General features: G+C 35.7%; 1 non-coding gene across 1 annotated transcript; it reads right to left on the bottom strand.

The window, feature by feature from the left end:
- Window positions 1-17,662: 17,662 nt before the first annotated feature.
- On the bottom strand, window positions 17,663-17,766 carry LOC114404030. Its single transcript, XR_003664790.1, has one exon. It is a non-coding gene; the product is annotated as a small nucleolar RNA R71 (small nucleolar RNA).
- Window positions 17,767-19,552: the final 1,786 nt, after the last annotated feature.

The raw sequence follows: 19,552 nt of genomic DNA, 5'->3' as shown, positions 1-19,552 counted from the left end.
AATGTGCCTAGTTTATTTGTAATCATAGGAGTTTAAAAATATATATAAGCATGACAGGGGATAATCCAGGTTTTGCAAAAAAAATAGATGGGGTTAGCTCGCCTGGGTGAGCATGTCTGGACAGAAACATAAAAGGGGGAGGGGTGAAGCCATTTCTTCACCCCATTTCTTCCCCCAAGTTCAAAGAACACCAAAGCTACGGCAGTCAACGAATCCAGCAGCTCTAGGTCTTCATTTGCGCCTTTTTGCTTTCATTTGTTTCATTTTTGTTCATCCCTACAAGTAAGTACACTTTCCCTTGAATTTTTGGCTCTCCATTGTGATGTTTTAGTGCTTTAATTGTCTATTTTTGGAAAATTTCGTGAGGCAATGTATGTGTGGATTCATGCTTGTTTGCTTTAATTGGGGGGCTGTAGAGGATGGCCATAGGTCTATCTTGAGTGCTGATATGAATGGGCATGTCACATTGCCCCCGTTCTCATTTTTTTCATGTCTAAACATGCGCCCACTAGGTGTTCGGTGAAATGCCTCAATGGCATTTGCGTTTGGCTTTGTGGAATTTGGCTTGTGGAACAAATCTATGCATATATGGCTGCCATTTTAAGTGTGTGGACAGTTTGTAGAAGCTAGAGTAAGGTGCCAAAAACATGACTCAGGCTTAGGAATCTAAGTTTTGTTTGCAAAAAATATTAAAATGCATGAATATGAAAACATGTTTGTGAGCTTTTTTTTTTAGACTAGCATTCGAATTTGTTGCATCATGGTAAGTGCCTTGCACCTAGGTAGTTTGAAAATGCCTTACAAAATGTGTGAATAGGTAGCATGAGAAAAATACCTTTCAATAAAGTGTATATGTGTTGGATAGGTAGCATAAAAAAAATACCTGTCAATACTGTGTATGTATGTTGGATAGGTAGCATAAAAAATACCTTTTAATAAAGTGTATGTATGTTGGATAGGTAGCATAAAAATGCCTTTCAGAAAAAATACGTATATATATGCATAGGTAGCATGAAAATGCTTTTCAAAAGAATGTGTGTATATACATGTGGATATGTATCATAAAGTTATTTTTCACAAAAATATGGGTATATGCATGTATATAGATATATACCATAAAATAGCACATGCCCCAATGTGATTGTTTTCTAATTGCATGTCGACATTTGCGTTTGGTGGAAAGAAATGTGCACCCTTTAAGTTTGTTTGGCCTTTGTTGTGATGATTAGTATTTCTTGTAAACTAACTTTACAAATGTGTCCTTGCAGGAAATGGCTCAGAAGAAGCTTCCAACCAAGAGGTTGAGAAAAGATGCCGCTAGAGAGGGTTCCAGTGTGGCCCCACAGGTAGATGTGGAGTTTGATGGACACCGGTTCCGGAGTGAGGAACACTAGCGACGATTGGAGGCCATTAAAGGTTGGTCGTTCCTCAAGGAGAGGTGAGTCCAGCTGAGGGATAGGGAGTATGCCGAGTTCCATGAGGAAATTGCTCAAAGGCAATGGGCTCAGCTTGTATCACCCACGACTAAGTACGATCTTGAGATAGTCATGGTGTTTTATGCCAACACTTGGCCTACGGAGGAGGGAGTCAAAGACAAACGCTCCTGGGTGAGGGGCCAGTGGATCCCTTTCGATGAGGATGCCATTAATCAGTTTTTGGGGCATCCATTGGTCTTGGAGGAGGGCTAGCGCTGTGATTTTAGCCAGAGGAGGAGTCAGGCTTCAGGCTTTGATGAGGAGGCCATAAACCAATTGTTGTGCATTCTGGGGCAGGATTTTGCCCGGAGTGTGACGAGGAGACGAATGCGGATCATGCGCACTAGCATGACCACCCTTACACAGATTTGGATAACGTTGCTGCTCAGCAACATTCTCCCTAGCGACCATAATTCAGACCTCCCTCTGTCGAAGTGTCAGCTGGTCTACGCCATCCTGACTCAGGTGAGTATCCATGTTGCCCATTTGATCTCAAATGTGTAGAAGCAAGCTTCATGATGATGAATCAAGTTGATTCAAGTAGTTTTGATGATGACAAAGATGATGACGAAAAGCCCAAGAGAATGATTTCAAGATTGAGTCAACAAGTTCAAGATCAAGTTTCATAAGAAGAAATCAAGAAGATTCAAGAATCAAGAGAAGTTTGATTTCAAGATTCAAGAGAAGAAATCAAGAAGACTTCACAAGGGAAGTATTGAAAAGATTTTTCAAAAAACAAACACAGCACAATTTTATTTTTCAAAAGAGTTTTTCTCAAAATTTTCTAAGTTACCAGAGTTTTTACTCTCAGGTAATCGATTACCAGTTTCCTGTAATCGATTACCAGTGGCAAAGTTAGATTTCAAAAGCTTTTAAATGAATTTGCAACGTTCCAATTGTTTTTTAAATGGTGTAATCGATTACAATATATTGGTAATCGATTACTAGTGTATCCGAACGTTGAAATTCAAATTCAATTGTGAAGAGTCACATCTTTTCATAAAATGCTTTGTGTAATTGATTACATGGTTTTAGTAATCGATTACCAGTGACAAGTTTTGAATAAAAATCAAGAGATGTAACTCTTCCAATGGTTTTCTCAAGATTTTCTCAAGGTTATAACTCTTCCAATGGTTTTCTTGACCAGACATGAAGAGTCTATAAAAGCAAGACATTGACTTGCATTTTAAGGACTTGATATAACTTTCTCACATACTTTTTGAACATCTTTTTGAACTTATTCTTCCTTTGCCAAAAGCTTTCTAAGTTTTCTGGTTTGCAAACCTTGTTCTTTCACAGCAAACAAAAGTGTGCTATATCTTTTTATTCTCTTCTTCCTTTGCCAAAAAGAATTCGCCAAGGACTAACCGCCTGAATTGTTTTTGTGTCTCTCTTCTCCCTTTTCCAAAAGAACGAAGGACTAACCGCCTGAATTCTTTTTGTGTCTCTATTCTCCCTTTTCCAAAAGAACGAAGGACTAACCGCCTGAAATTTTTTGTGTCCCCCTTCTCCCTTTTCAAAGAATTCAAAAAGACACAGTCTGAGAATTCTTTTGATTCTTCCCTTTCTCTTAAAAAAAAGATTTCAAAGGACTAATCGCCTGAGATATCTTTGGTTTCCCCTTCACAAAGTTTCAAAGGACTAACCGCCTGAGAACTTTGTCTTAACACATTGGAGGGTACATCCTTTGTGGTACAAGTAGAGGGTACATCTACTTGGGTTGTTGTAACTGAGAACAAGAAAGGGTACATCCACTTGGTTGTTCAAAGAGAACAAGGGAGGGTACATCCCTTGTGGATCTTTGCTTGTAAAGGTTTTTACAAGGTTGAAAAGAAATCTCAAGGACCGCAGGTCGCTAGGGGATTGGGTGTAGGCACGGGTTGTTGCCGAACTAGTATAAAACTCTTGTGTTTGTCTTCTTCTTCCCTACACTCTTTAATTTTTGTTGTGCACTTTAATTATCGCTTTTACTTTTGGTTAAGTTTCTATTTTTGTTCTTTACTTTCTTAACATTATAGTAAAAGCCTAATTAAATCTAGTAACATTAAGAAGGATAGTTTTTTAATTAGTAAAGGTTCATTAATAATTAATTCAACCCCCCCTTCTTAATTATTTCGAGGTCACTTGATCCAACAAGATGCTATCTATCAGTTTGTAGGGATCACGCCTTCTAGACACCCAGTGGACCCCGAGAAGTCCAACAAGGCCCTAATATTTCCTGCTTTGATCTTGGGCCTTTGCCAATTCTATGGAGTGTTGGTCACTCCCACCAAGCTTATCTGACCCCCCATCAGCAGGGCTTTCATAGAGAAGTATTGCATGCCCAGGCAGGCACAACAGCAAGAGGAGGGCCAGCAGTAGCCAGCCGCAGGCGCACTGCCGCTACCTCTACAGGAGACGCCATCCTTGGAGTCCATATCCACTCACCTGAGAAGAATGGAGCTCCAGATGCACACTTACATGCAGCATGTGACTAGCCAATAGGCGCCTAATCACAAGGGTCAGGTTCAGCTGAACGAGAGCTTCTACTGGTACACCTAGCACCAGCAGGGCCAGCACCCTAATCCCTTCCTATGGCCTACCCTCGAGCAGTTCAGGGCCATAGTTGCATGGCCTAGAGATGAGCCCGATTTTGAGATAGGGGCAAGACCCGTAGGTTGTCGTCCTTTGAGGCGGACATGTGGAGTGCTAATACCTTCCCCGCACGTAACAACTCCTGAATCTTTTATCCTTTAAATTCGTATACCCTCTTTTGGTTTTTCTAACATTTTCCTCAAATAAACGTTGGTGGCGACTCTGTGCATTTTCCTTCCTTGGAAGACGCACCTATGAGTCTTGCATCGCCCTTTCGCCTAAGTATGGGTTGTGACAGGAATATTTCATGGATACTCTGAAACTTCTAAGGCATTCAAAGTTTACAACTCAAGAAACTTGGTAGTTGAAGAAGTTATTCATGTGAGATTTGACAAAACTAAGCTTGATAAATATTTATCCGAGCTAGATGAATCTTTTCCAAATATCATACTAGATGACAACTTAATAGAAACTAGCTCATGGACACAAAATTCAGAAATAGAAGCATGCACCCAAGAAGAGGAAAAAGAAACCAGTGGATGAATCATGAGAAAAATCATCTAGATAGTCAAATTATTAGAGACCCAATAAATCATGTTCAAACAAGATCATTACTCAGATCATAGAGGCATACATCACTGATTTCTAAAATGAAACCCCAACAAATTGATGATTGATTGGAAGATGATAATGGGATCAAGGCCATGCAAGAGGAACTTGATCAATTTCCAAAGAATGATGTTTGGAAGTTAGTTGAACTACCAAAAGTAAAGAAGGTTGTGGGAGAGAAATGAGTCTTCTACAACAAACTGGATGAAAATGGTAAGGTATTGAGAAACAAGGCAAGGTTAGTCACTGAAGGTTATTCACAACAAGAAGGTGTAGATTACAAAGAAACTTATAAACATTTAGCTCATCTAGAGGCAATTCAATACACATTTTTCTTTCATTTGTAGCTTATAGCAATACGAAGTTGTATCAAATAGATGTAAAAAAATGCATTTCTCAATGGTTTAATACAAGAGGAAGTTTATGTTGAACAACCTCAAGGATTTGAGAATGAAACTCTTCCTCATTATGTTTTTAAACTCAACAAATCCTTATATAGACTTAAGTAAGCTCCTAGAGTTTGGTATGAAAGACTAAGTTGATTTCTCTTGAAAAATGGCTTTGAGTGAGGAAAAGTTGACATAACTTTCTTTCGCAAAACTATGGCTCTTAGTTTTTATTAGTGCAATTATATGAGGATGACGTCATTTTTGGTGCTTCTAAGGAAATGCATTGTGAATATTTTTCTAAGCTAATGCAAACAAAGTTTGAAATTAGTATGATGGGAGAATTGAAGTTCTTTCTTGGACTACAAATAAAGCAAACATCCAATGTATTTATATTCACCAAACCAAGTATGTGAAAAAATTGTTGAAGAAATCCAACATGAATGATGCAAAAGAAATGAAGACTCCAATGCATCCTACAATATACCTTGGACTGCACAAGGAATCAACAAAGGTGGATGCTACTCAATACAAAGCAATTATTGGTTCACTACTCTATCTCACAGTGTACAGGTCTGATATCATGTTCAATGTTTGCGTGTGTAAGAGATTTCGACAAGAATCAAGGGAAGTTCATCTAACTACCATTAAGCGCATCTTTAGCTTAAAAATCTAGGTCGTTAATGAGTTGACCATTATTTGACCAGACAATTTTCTTTTTAATTATCCTTATTTTTTCTGGACTTTAGCTTAAAAATTTACAAGCTTAACAATGCTTAGGTATCCTATGGTAACATCTCATTTTCTAACATTTCAATAGTCTAAAATCACTATCCAATCACACAAGAAAGCAATAGCATTGTCTACCACACACATGAAAAATTTGTATGTTACAACCACCGAGCAAAGCGACTTCATTCAAGTGTTACGTCTAGTTTATAAATATCACTTCGATGATGCTCGTGTCTACTTCACCAAAGGTGCTGACAACTACTTTTTCATTCAATGCCTTCTATAACTTCCCACTATTCAATCTGAAAGGATTTACAATATTTTAGAGATGACTAAAGCGCAAATGATAGCTCATGTCACTCAACTCTGTGTTGTTGTTTTTGCAACAAAGAAAAAGATGCCTTCATCCAAGTTGAAGCGTCTGCTAAAGTTATGGATGATACCAGTGTACAAGGGGTCATTATTGACCTTTCCAACACTAGTATCATGGACAAAACATCTAAGGAGTCCAATGTAACCATAGCTAATGAGGTTCTACATCACATCCACGAACCTGCATCCAAGCAGCCAACAACCTTAAATGAAGCTACATCACGAGAAAAGGGATAAGCATACCTTGAACTATGCACCTGTTGTTGTTGTAACAAGGGATCAAATGCAAGAAATGATTAGGCAAGAAATGGAGTCATTCGTTGAATGCCAACACTGAGAAAATTAGTAGTTTAGTCTCTCCATGCAGAATGCTATCACCACCTAATTCTCAAACCTTTGGTGTTCTCCTCCTACAAAATTCCACACCTATCCCTGCACCTCAAACACATAAACCATCACCACTAGCATTGCTCCAACACCTCTGCCACCTTCACCTACTCAATCTCTACCACCATCACCATGTTAGGACTAACTATGATGTCCATCACTATTTCTCTCTTGAAACCCATCATCTTTTTTTAACAAAAGGAGGAGAAGAAGAAATTTAAATTGTAAAAAGAAAACTAGTGATAGAAGTGGTTTTGCAGTATAACTATTTACTTTCATTTTGTTCCACTGCCATACATTTGCATGTTTAGTTCTTCTACCTATATAAATGTGTGTGTGTGTGTGTGTGTGTGTATATATATATATATATATATATATATATATATATATATATATATATATATATATATATATATATATATCTGTGTGTGTGTGTGTGTGTGTCTTTGTGCTATGTTGAACACAGGGGGAGTTTAAAATGCATTACAATCATGTTACACTCTTATAACTCTGATTATATTTTATGTAAATCAAAATATATATTATTTTTCATAATACAAAAGGGATAGATTGTTTGGTTTGGACAACCACTTTCCACATCTACCTTGAGTTTTGATGATTAATAATTAGAATAAATTATTGATATTTTAATGAGTTTATGACAAGTGGACAAGATCAACGATGTTAAAAGATTTAACAATAATCCTCATCTATTGTCCATACTCTAAGAGAAAATACTCTATGTTGATCAATATTATACACTGCATTTTGTTAACTCTCACGTCTAGCTAGTAAGAGACTCACGCATTCTTTCAAAATGATCCATATTGATCAAAAACTTAAGTTGGAAAGGGAAGTACACACACTTTAACATATACAAATTTATTTTTACCTTTCTTTCTTTTGAATTTTTGAATTTAAGGAAAGGAAAAAATAGAAGAGAATAAAAGGTATTGACAGAATATTCCTTGGAGGTCACTTTCGTCGAGGACAAGGAGCACATGATGTTGTTGGTACTATCAGTCGTTTCCTTGCAAATCAGAGCATGCGACATAGTCTTTTCTCCCAATGTGAGACAATGGTATTTTCAAGGGATCAACATTGATCCTGTAACGGATCTGTCACGGAAGTCTATGAAAGACAATCTTATTTCTTTACCCTTTGCTAAGAAAAGTTATATTGTACTTGAGCTTTATTATTTATTCACTCATTGAGTGTTATTGAATACTTTTATTCATTCAAACTACTATTTGTGAAAACCAGGAATGGCCTACTGTTAAAAAATAGTTGGGTTTCTTAGATTTAGGGGGAGTCTAAGACAGTGCTAGAAGTCCTATTAAGAATACTTGTAAAGCCAGGAGTCACAGGTCAGAATACTTGTTTTGTAATCAAAATTTGATTAGTAAAACTCTTTACTGTTATTTAAAGAAGATCTGGACTTAGCTCAGGTTGAGTGAACGAGTATAAACCAAATGTTTCTACTTCTCTCCTTAATGATTTATTAAGCATTCTCTTATCACTATTTATCCTTCTTCTCATACCAAGTATTTACTTGAAAAACTATTTTAAAGACTCTATCTTATTCAGTCACTCGACAATCAAACTTGGTTTTATTAAAACCTGCTTTTCTTTTTAGTGGACAAGTTACCATACATATACATATCTGTCTATATCTAAGTTAAAAGTCATAAAAAATTGTTATCTTTGATTAACACACAATTCAACCCCTCTTCTAATATGATTGTTGATATTTTATAAAATGCTAAAACCCCCTATTAAGATTTCACATTGGCTTTATCCATTTTTCTTCGAAAGCATTGCACATAGTAAAGTCAAAGTCAAACATCAAACTAATTTGCAATTACACATTTGCACCTTTATGTTTTTATTTTAACTTTTTTTCATTGTTCTCCGAACGCACCGAAAATACAGTCTAAGTACAACTAAACTGTAGTCATGAAATGGACTAATATCCTAAATCACAAACATAACTTGAAGTGTTCATATTGGTTTTTGTCCTATTTTTCATGAAAATATTGTTTAGCTAGAGTCTATCAATGATGATCAATCAACCCTATAGGTAGTTTATTGTTTATTTCCATGGAAGCACTTAAAAATTTAAAAGCTAGAACAATTGTGTAGCATTAACATTGGTTTTAGTTTTTATTTCAAAGGAACCATTGTCATAGTTTATCAAGCCATGCTATCAAGCAACAAATTAGTCTACTAATGTGGCTCCATGTAGAGCTTGTAGGCCTTGGATCTTCTTCATCAATGGAGTCATTTGCTTCTTGAAGATAAATGACAGCGTAATAGAGAAGAAGGAAATTTTATTGGAGACGCCACTTCAATGAGAAGATGAGTCAAGAATAAGCTCACCACCATAGGAAGCCATGGATAAGAGCTTGAAGGTAAGAGAAAATGAGTGGAGGGAGAGGGAGAGAGGGGAACTAAATTTTGAGACAGAGAAGAAGGAGAATGAGGTCTGAACTTTGAAGTCAAATTTCTCAAATCATCAAAGTTTCAAAATTCACACACAAGACCTCTATTTATAGCCTAAGTGTCACAAAATTGGAGGGAAATATGAATTTCTATTCAGATTTCACTTGAATTTGAATTTGAATTTGTGGAGCCAAATTTGGTGCCAAAATTTCACTAATTATGATTAGTGAATTTCAACTACGGTTCAGCCCACTAATCCAAGATCAAATCCAAGATTCTCTACTAAGAGTGCTTAGGTGTCATGAGGCATGTAAAGCATGAAAGACATGCACAAAGTGTAACTATATGATGTGACAATGGGGTGTAGCAAGCAAATGCTCACCTCCCCCTTAGGGTGGTCTGAACTTTAATTGGATTGGGCTTCTCCCAATTCAATTAAATTTTTATCCTAACACACACATCAAATAGTTCACTTAATGCATGTGAAATTGCAAAACTACCCCTAATACAAAAACTAGTCTAGGTGCCCTAAAATACAAGGGTTGAAGAATCCTACATTACTAAGGTACCCTAAACTTATGGGGTACCCTCCCTACACTATGGAGCCCTAAATACAAGACCCAAAAAAATAATGAAACCCTAATATAATATGTACAAAGATAAATGGGCTCATACTTAGCCCATGGGCTCAAAATCTACCCTAGGGCCTTCTCCAGCATCCCTAGCCCAATCTTCCTGGAGTTTCCTAGCCATGGCTCTGGTGATGGGTCCCCTCCTTATGAGTATTGCATCACTTAATATTTGTTAAAGAAAATTACTTGCTATGGCATAAAAAACTAGGTCAGGCAAGTTGGAGGTTAATTGTCAAATTGTAGAAAAACAACCTTCCAAGAGGTCTACCAAGTATGTCATACAAGGATAATTTACTTTGTGAGGTATGGCTAAAGGGGAAAAAATTTAAAACTCATTTTCAAATAAAAACATTGTTTCCACCTCTAGACCCTTGCAGTTGATATGCCTTGATCTATTTGGTCTAACTAGAACTACGTTCACCAGTGGAAAAAGGTTTGGACTTGCCATAGTGGATGACTTCTCTAGATGGAAAGGAGTATGCATTACTTCAATAAAAGTCATTATGGGGGAGAATTTGTGAAGAAAGTAGAATCCTTCAAAAAAAAATTAACACCAATAACACCTCAACAAAATGGGGTAGTTGAAAGAAAGAACAAATCTCTACAAAAGATGGCTAGAACCATGCTTAATGATAATTCAATACCTAAGCACTTCTAAGCTAAAACAATGAATATTGCATGCTATCTTCAAAATAGAATTTACATAAGACATATCCTTAAAAAGACTCCTTATGAACTGTGGAAGGGACGAAAACCCAACATATGACATTTTTATCCATTTGGATGGAAATGTTTCATTCTCAACATAAAAGATAACTTTGGAAAATTTGACTCAAAAAGTGATAATGAGGTATTTCTTGGATACATTGAAATTTCAAAGGCATTCAAAGTTTACAATTAAAGAATCTTGGTAGTTGAAGAAGCTATTCATATAAGATTTGATGAAAATAAGTCTGATAAAGATTTATCAAAGCTAGACGAGTCTTTTGCATATCTATCTATGACTGGACAATAGCTCTATAGCAACTAGCTCATCCAGCCAAAATCCAGAGGCAGAAGAGTTCACTCAACATGAAGTTCAAGAAGAGGTAAGAGAACTCACTGGATGCATCATACGAAGGAATCATCCAGAAAGTCCAATCATTGGTGATCCAATAGATCATGTTCAAACAAAATCATCACCTAGAACACAAGGGCACACTATAGTGATATTTGAAATAGAACCCAAACACATTGATGATGCAATACAAGATGACAACTGGGTTCAAGCAATGCAAGAGGAACTTTATCATTTTCAGAAGAATGATGTTTGGAAGTTAGTTGAATTACCAAAAGGAAAGAAATTTGTTGGAGCAAAATGGGTTTTAAACAAAATATTGGACAAAAATGGTAAGGTTGTGAAAAACAAAGCAAGGTTAGTTACTAAAGGATACTCACAACTAGAAGGTATAGATTACAAAGAAACTTATGCAACTACAGCTCGTCTAGAGGCAATACGTATTTTACTTTCATTTCCAACTTATAGCAATATAAAGTTATATCAAATGGATGTAAAAAATGTGTTTCTGAATGGATTAATCCAATAGGAAGTTTATGTTGAAAACCTTCAAGATTTGACAGTGAAACTCTTCCCCGACATGCTTTTAAGCTCAACAAAGCCTTGTATGGAATTAAGCAAGCTCCTAAAGCTTGGTACAAAAAACTAAGTTCATTTCTCTTGAAAAATGGTTTTAAATGAGGAAAGGTTGACACAACACTCTTCCACAAAAACCATGATTTTGAGTTTCTATTAGTACACATGTATGTGCTAGAAGTGGTATTAAGAATACTTGTAAAGCCAGGAGTAGCTAGTCAGAATGCTTGTTTTTTAATCAAGTTTTGATTAGTAGAACCTTTTACTGTTGACTAAAAGGAAACTGGGTGTAGCTTAGGTTAAGTGAAGCAGCATAAACCAAGTGTTTCTACTTCTCTCCTATATGGTTTATTGAGCATTCTATTATTAACACTCTTTGTCACTTATTTAAAACCAAGTGTTTATTTGGAAAAACTATTTAAAAAAAAAACTCTTTGTTATTATTATCAACTTGTCATTATTAAAATATGTTTTTCTTTTTGGTGGACGACCTATCTTTCTTATATATTTCCATCCATATCTGCGTTAAAAGTTGTAAAAGTTTATTATGTCTTTGATTAACACACTATTCAACCCATTCTAGTGTGATTGTTGTTAATTCAAGTTGCATATCGATTTGTAATTTTAGGCATAATATGCTTCTAAACTAGGCTTTTGGGAAAACAAAAAATTTGGAGATAATCCTCATAGCTTTCAAATTAAACAATAACCAACTTGATTGAGTTATTATATCTTTATATATCATGTTAATAAGCCATGATGGTCATAGGCACACAATAGAAGATGAAAGAGATAGTAAAGAACGTGTCTTGACTAATTAAAAAATTATCCTTCTTAATATTACTAGATTCAATTAGGCTTTACTACTAAGTTATGAGAAAGTAAAGAACATAAATAATAACTTAGACAAAAGTAAAGTGGAAATAAAAAATACACAACGGAAAGATAAAGAGTGTAGGGCAGAAGAAGAAAAACACAAGATTTATACTGGCTCGACCACAACCCGTGCCTACATCCAGTCCCCAAGCAACCACCGGTTCTTGAGATTTTCAATAACTTTGTAAAATCCTTTAAGAGCATATATCCACAAGGGATGTACCCTCCCTTGTTCTCTTTGAACGACAAAGTGGATGTACCCTCCACTTGAACTAATCCACAAGAGATGTACCCTCTCTTGTTCTCAGTATTACAACCCAAGTAGATGTACACTCTACTTGTACCACAAAGGATGTACCCTCCAATGTGTTAAGACAAAGAATTCTTAGGTGGTTAGTCCCTTGAATCTTTGTAAGGGGAAACAAAAGATATCTCATGTGGTTAGTCCTTTGAAATCTTTTTTTTAAAGGGAAGAGGAAGAATCAAAAAAATTCTCAGGCGGTTAGTCCTTTGAATCTTTTGGCAAGAGGGAAAAGGAATGAAGAAAAAGAATAGCACAAGTTTTTGGCCAATGAACTTTCCTTGAATAAAGAAAGTATTTAACAAAAACTCTTAGAAGAATGCTTTGAATGAATGAAAGAAATCTGAAAGTTCTCTCTCTAAAATTTGTGCCATGGTCACATATTTATAGCCATTTGATGGCTCTAGAAAAAACAAGTTAAAAGTTGTGACTCTTGGCAATTTCTTGAAAACTAGTCACTTTTTAAAAGTTGTGACTCTTTTGAAAACTAATCACTTAAAGGTTGTGACTTTTGAAAAAATCTTCAGAAACAAGTCACTTTAAGAATTGTGACTTTTGGTAATTTATTTTTCAAAATAAGTCACTAGTAATCGATTACCATCATAGTGTAATCGATTACACATCAACAGATGTGACTCTTCATGTTTAAATTTGAAAATCAAAATGTTTAGAAACATTGGTAATCGATTACAAGTATTGTGTAATCGATTACACAAGTTTGAAATGATTTGAAAATGTTTTATCACAAGTTGTGACTCTTGAAATTTGAAATCTAACGTTTTAAAACATTGGTAATCGATTACATGATTATGGTAATCAATTACAACTTTGTAAATCAGTTTGAAAAGGATGTTGATTACTGGTAATCGATTACTGACTTCTGGTAATCGATTATCACAGAGTAAAACTCTTTGGTAAAAGATTTTTCTTTTTGAAAAATTCTCTTGATCAAAATTGTGCTATTCAATATTTTGAAAAAATCTTTTTATACTTATCTTAATAGTTCTTGAAGTTCTTGCATATCTTGAGTCTTCTCTTGAAACTTCACTTGAATCTTGATTCTTGATTGAATGACTCTTTGATTCTTGAAACTTGTTTGACTCTTGATTCTTGACTTGAGTCTTTGGCATCATCAAAATAAACTTGGAAAGCTTTTCTTCCACAAGGATGAGGTCTTTGCAAGCCTTACCGAGGTATAAGCCACTACCCACACTCATCCATTTTTAATGAAGCCTCACTTCCTTCATAGGTTTAATTCAAGTCTCCCCGAATGGTCAAACTATGTTAAGGGATGTACATTGACCACTCAAAAGGTGAAAATCTACCAAGAGTGAAGAGTCTGCATGACATAACAAGATAGTTAGGCATGTAATTTGCTATTTGTGGATGAGAATAATGTGTTACTTGATGAGTTGTATAATTATAGTGTTATTGAAAATGTGATGAATATTCTATATACCTTATGAAATGGTGATCTTATGCTATTTTTAATTATATGATGTATTCTTTTAAAATGAGCTTACCTTGCATTTTCTGTTGAACTATGATAATCATGTCATTTGACACAGGAGAAGATTATGATGTATCTATTCAGGAACATGTCACTAAGGGTTGAGGTGGATGTGATGGTGGATTTAGGGGCAAGGTTCGATCCTTAGTCATTTATTTTATGCCTTATCTTATTGGGGACCAACTTAGGGTTTAGATATGGTTTTTAGTTTTATGTTGTATCTATTCCCTTAATGGGACCCTTGAGATTTGTTTGGTGATTTGCTTATGATGTTTTGATGATGTAGTGCCTTGGGACACACAGGCCTATATGTTTTATGTCTTGGAGAACCTTTTTGGTTGATGATTATGTGATAAACTCATATTCACGATAAATTTATACGTATTTTTGTTAATTAAACTAAGTCAATAGTTTTATAAAGAGTAAAAGTAAATCTTTCCGAGTTAAAGTCATTACGCTTCATGTAATGACATCCGAGGTTGTTACTGTGAATCATGCAAGTTTTGATGATGCCAAAAATAATTTACTTGATAATGGTTGTCATAATCAAAAAAAGGGGAGAATGTGAATGTATGAATACAGGTTTTTGATGATGCCAAAGTATAATCAAACAAGATTGCTTCAAGAAACATTCAAGGTTAAGCAAACAAAGATTGCTTCAAGATTAAATCAAGACCAAGAAAACAAAGATCAAGAAAAAAGCTAAGTCTTATTCTATCTTTGTTAAAAGAGTCTCTTAGTGATTGCAAAGAAAAACTTTTTGAAAAGACACATCTCTTCAAACCATTTTGAAAAGACACAATGGGCCTATATATGTATGTGTGTCTGACTTCGAAAAGCAAGAGAGAGATGTTCTAAGATAACTTAATTGTCAAATTCTCTCTCAACAACTATTGGCCAACAATTTGCGAATCTATTAAGAATTCATCTAAGATCTTCAATTTGTATCATCTACTCTAAATGAGAGAAATCTTTCTATTCATCTCATAAACTTACTTGTGATCAAGAGACCAGTTGTCTCTAGGATTGTGAGAATATTCAACACAAGGGTGAGGGATCCCAACATGTGTTCAAAGTTTGTAAAGGATTTACAGAGATAGTGGAAAATCTCAAGTGTGTTGCTTGAGGACTGGACATAGGCATGGAAAGTGGCCGAACCAGTATAAATTGAGTTTGCATTTCTCTATGCCTTTATCTCATTTATTTTATTGCAATCAATTTTGTCTTGGACTGATGTGCCATTATTTTCTCCTATTTCTTAACCCTTTTTGCACCATTTTAAGTACTGATTAGTCTTAAATGTCAAATTAATTAGGCAGTTTTATTATTTGGGCCTATTCAACTAATTTGATGTTTTTAATCTAATTTCAGGAATTAATGAAGCATTGGGCTTGAATCTAGAATTGGGCTTGGACTTGAAGAGGGCAGACTAATTTATTCTACAAAATTAGATCTTATCTTATCTTATCTAGATATTATTTAGATTTGATCTCATCTAGATATTATTTCAGCTAGATCTTATCTTATCTTATCTTATCTTATCTAGATTTGATTTGATTTTACTTATGGGCTTGGATTTAAAACAGATTTGTAAGCTTTGGGGCTGAAAAACTATATAACATCACCAAGGTTCTAGTTTAGCCCCTCTCTCTCCTCTCTCTCTTCTATTTTTCGTTTTTAGTTTTAGTCTTTCTTCTCTTTCTCTTTTATTTTTGTTTTTTACAATTCCAGTTCAGACTTTTAGTTTTATCAATAAAATTTCGTTCTCTATTTGATTAATGGAAGGCTAAGTCCGCAGCGTTGTTTTCTCTTGAGGATCAAGCACAGTTCTCTTTGAGGTTCTATTATTACTGTTAAATTTTGTTCAGTTTTTCCTCTTCACTAATTACTCTGAATCTGTTGCTATTAATTCATGCATGCTTAGTGCTTGATTAATTGTCTCTGTGCATAATTTACGTTCATGCTTAATGATCATTTATGAGTAATTGGTGTGTGTGATGCTTAATCACATAATGAATGTTTTATGTTAAATTTCGCTTAGTAATTTAATTTAGGGTTGGATTAAGTGGTTGAACTGATAAAGGATAAATTCTCGCAGCCTAGGATAAGAGACTTGCTTGTGAATCAAGGGGAAGCAACGTATTTTAATTCTGATAATTTCTAATTCAATTTTACTCGCTGTTTAATTTACAAAAGCAAACAACCCCCCCCCCCCCAATTTGTTACTATTTCCTGCTATCTGTTATGAACATTTGGTTTATCATTGCTCGTTGGGAAATGACCTAGGATCACTTCCCAGTTACTACATTTTAATATTTATTTGATTTGGGTACGACCTCGATCAAATTTGGCGCCGTTGCCGGGGAGCAGTGTCCAAAGGTTCATAATAGCTAGTGTCGTGTTAGTGTTTAATTCTTTCATGTTTTATGTTTAATTCTTAGTGTTGTTTAGTGTCTTGGTATTTTGTTTAGTGTGTGTTCTATTTTAGTTTTTCTGTTAAGCGCTTCCCCTGTTTCAGTTTTGGGTGTTTTGCTGTGAATAGTATTTTGCGACGGATTTAGTGACCACTTTAGCTTGTGGCAAAACAGAGTAGTAGTGGAAATCATGTAGCGACAGATTTTAGTGACCACCCTTGCTGAATTATTTGGGATTTTTTGTTTTAGTAGCTAGAGTTATTATTTTTGGCTGAATTTTTTGTGGTAACTTCTTTTAATCTATATTTTGTGGGAAAAATAGCTAGAGCCTTTAGTTTGGTCAGATTTGAAAGTTCCAAAAAAGTAGCAAATTTGATTTTTGTCAAAACTTCAAACGGCCATAACTTTTGCTCCGGTTATCAGAATCGCAATTATTATATATGTATTTGGGGTAGAAAAAAAATTCCTACACCGTGGCAGCCTGCCATAGGCTGGCTGAGGTCTCCATCGTCCAAAAAAAGTGATTCTGTCAAAAGTTTTTTATTTTTCAAGTATTATTCTCTTATTTTTCCAAACTTATCATTTTTAGCTTATATAGTTAGACTTCGAATTTTCATTTGAAATTTTTTTTGCTATCTTCTCATCATTTTATAAGGTTTCTCACAAAATTTCAAGTGATTTGGATATCATTTAATGGTAGTTGTAGTTCAAACCTACACTGTTACTTGCATAAGAAGGCAACTAGTTGTGCATGCTGAATTTAGTGTATGACTAGAGGAAATCCATCTGACTTACAACCCTTTGATCCTGAGATAGATAGGACATTTCATAGATTAGTTAGACATCATTTAGTACCTTTTGAGCATCCTGAGCATTCTGATATTGGTGATTTTGAACATTATAATTTTGAACATTCTAATTTTGTACATTCTGAGAATATGGCACAACCTCCACCCCGTGAGAGGACTATAAGGGAAATGGCTGCACCTGATTTCACCTACGAAAGCTTGTGCATCCAGTACCCTGATGAGGATGTTCCATATGTTCTCAAGACTGGACTAATACATTTGCTGCCCAAGTTTCATGGTCTTGCAGGTGAAGATCCTTATAAGCATCTTAAGGAGTTCCATATTGTTTGTTTCACCATGAAGCCCCCTGATGTCCAGGAATATCATATCTTTCTAAAGGCTTTTTCTCATTCACTAGAGGGAGTGGCAAAATATTGGTTGTACTACCTTGCTCCCAGATCCATCTCCAGCTGGGATGACCTTAAGAGAGTGTTCTTGGAGAAATTCTTCCCTGCATCTAGGACCACGGCCATCCGAAAAGATATTTCAGGTATTAGACAACTCAGTGGAGAGAGCCTATATGAATACTGGGAGAGATTTAAAAAATTATGTGCCAGTTGCCCTCACCACCAGATTTCAGAGCAGCTTCTTCTCCAATATTTTTATGAAGGACTCAGCAACATGGAGAGAAGTATGATAGGTGCTGCCAGTGGTGGAGCCCTTGGAGACATGACCCCTGCTGAAGTTAAAAATTTAATTGAGAAGATGGCTTCAAACTCCCAACAATTTGGTGCCAGCAGTGATGCTATTGTCATTAGAGGAGTTCATGAAGTAGCCACAAATTCATCAGGTGAGACTAAGAAGCTTGAAGGTAGACTAGATGCCTTGGTTAACCTGGTAACCCAACTGGCCATGAATCAAAAATCTGCACCTGTCGCCAGACTCTGTGGTTTATGCTCCTCTGCCGACCACCACACAGACCTTTGCCCTTTTATGCAACAATCTGAAGCAATTGAACAGCCTGAAGCTTATGCTGCAAACATCTACAACAGACCTCCTCAACCTCAACAACAAAATCAGCCACAACAGAATAACTATGACCTCTCCAGCAACAGGTACAATCCCGGATGGAGGAATCATCCCAACCTTAGATGGTCGAATCCTTCACAACAGCAACAACAACAACAACCTTATTTTCAAAATGTTGTTGGCCCAAGTAGACCATACATTCCTCCACCAATTCAGCAACAACAACAACAACAACAGCCCCAGAAACAGCAAACAGTTGAGGACCCTCCGCAACCTTCCCTTTAGGAACTTGTGAGGCAAATGACTATGCAAAGCATGCAGTTTCAGCAAGAGACCAGAGCCTCCATTCAGAGCTTAACTAATCAGATGGAATAGTTGGCTACACAGTTAAATCAACAATAGTCCCAGAATTCTAATAGATTACCTTCTCAATCTATCCAGAATCCCAAAAATGTGAGTGCCATTACATTGAGGTCAGGAAAGCAGTGTAAAGGACCTCAACCAGTAGCATCTTCCTCATCCGCCAATGAACCTGCCCAACCTCACTCTACTCCAGAAAAAGATGATGACAAAAATTTAAAGAGTAAGTTACCTATCAATTTCTATGCAGGTGAATCTAAAGAAAAGTAGCATATCCCTCTTCCATTCCCTCCAAGATCAATTTCCAACAAAAAAATGGAAGAGACAGAGAAGGAGATCTTGGAAACATTTGGGAAAGTAGAAGTAAACATACCTCTGCTGGATGCAATAAAGCAAATTCAAAGATATGCTAAATTCTTGAAGGAGTTGTGCACTAATAAGCGAAAGCTTAAAGGAAGTGAAAGAATTAGTATGGGCAGAAATGTCTCCACATTGATTGGTAAATTTGTTCCCCAAATCCCTGAAAAATGTAAAGATCCAGGTACATTCAGCATACCTTGTATTATAGGGAACAATAAGTTTGACAATGCCATGCTAGATTTAGGAGCTTCTGTTAGTGTTATGCCTCTATCTATTTTTAATTCTCTATCTCTAGGTCCTTTGCAGTCAACTGATGTGGTAATTCATTTAGCTAATAGAAGTGTTGCCTATCCTGCTGGTTTCATAGAGGATGTCTTAGTTAGAGTTGGTGAGTTGATTTTCCCTGTTGATTTTTATATTTTAAATATGGAGGAGGGATTTTCTAAAGGATCAGTTCCCATCATTCTAGGCAGACCTTTTATGAAAACTGCTAGAACTAAGATAGATGTATATGCAGGCACACTATCTATGGAGTTTGGTGATATAACTGTTCATTTTAATATTCTTGATGCTATGAAACACCCATTTGAAGATCTTTCTGTATTTCGTGTTGAAATAATTGACCATATTATTGATGAATGCATGACTGATGTTCATTCTAATCTGCATGAT

This window comes from Glycine soja, chromosome 20 (assembly GCF_004193775.1).
Source record: "Glycine soja cultivar W05 chromosome 20, ASM419377v2, whole genome shotgun sequence".
NCBI lineage: Eukaryota > Viridiplantae > Streptophyta > Magnoliopsida > Fabales > Fabaceae > Glycine > Glycine soja.
Note: the sequence above shows the minus strand (reverse complement) of the source record. Positions and strands in the feature narration are given on the sequence as shown.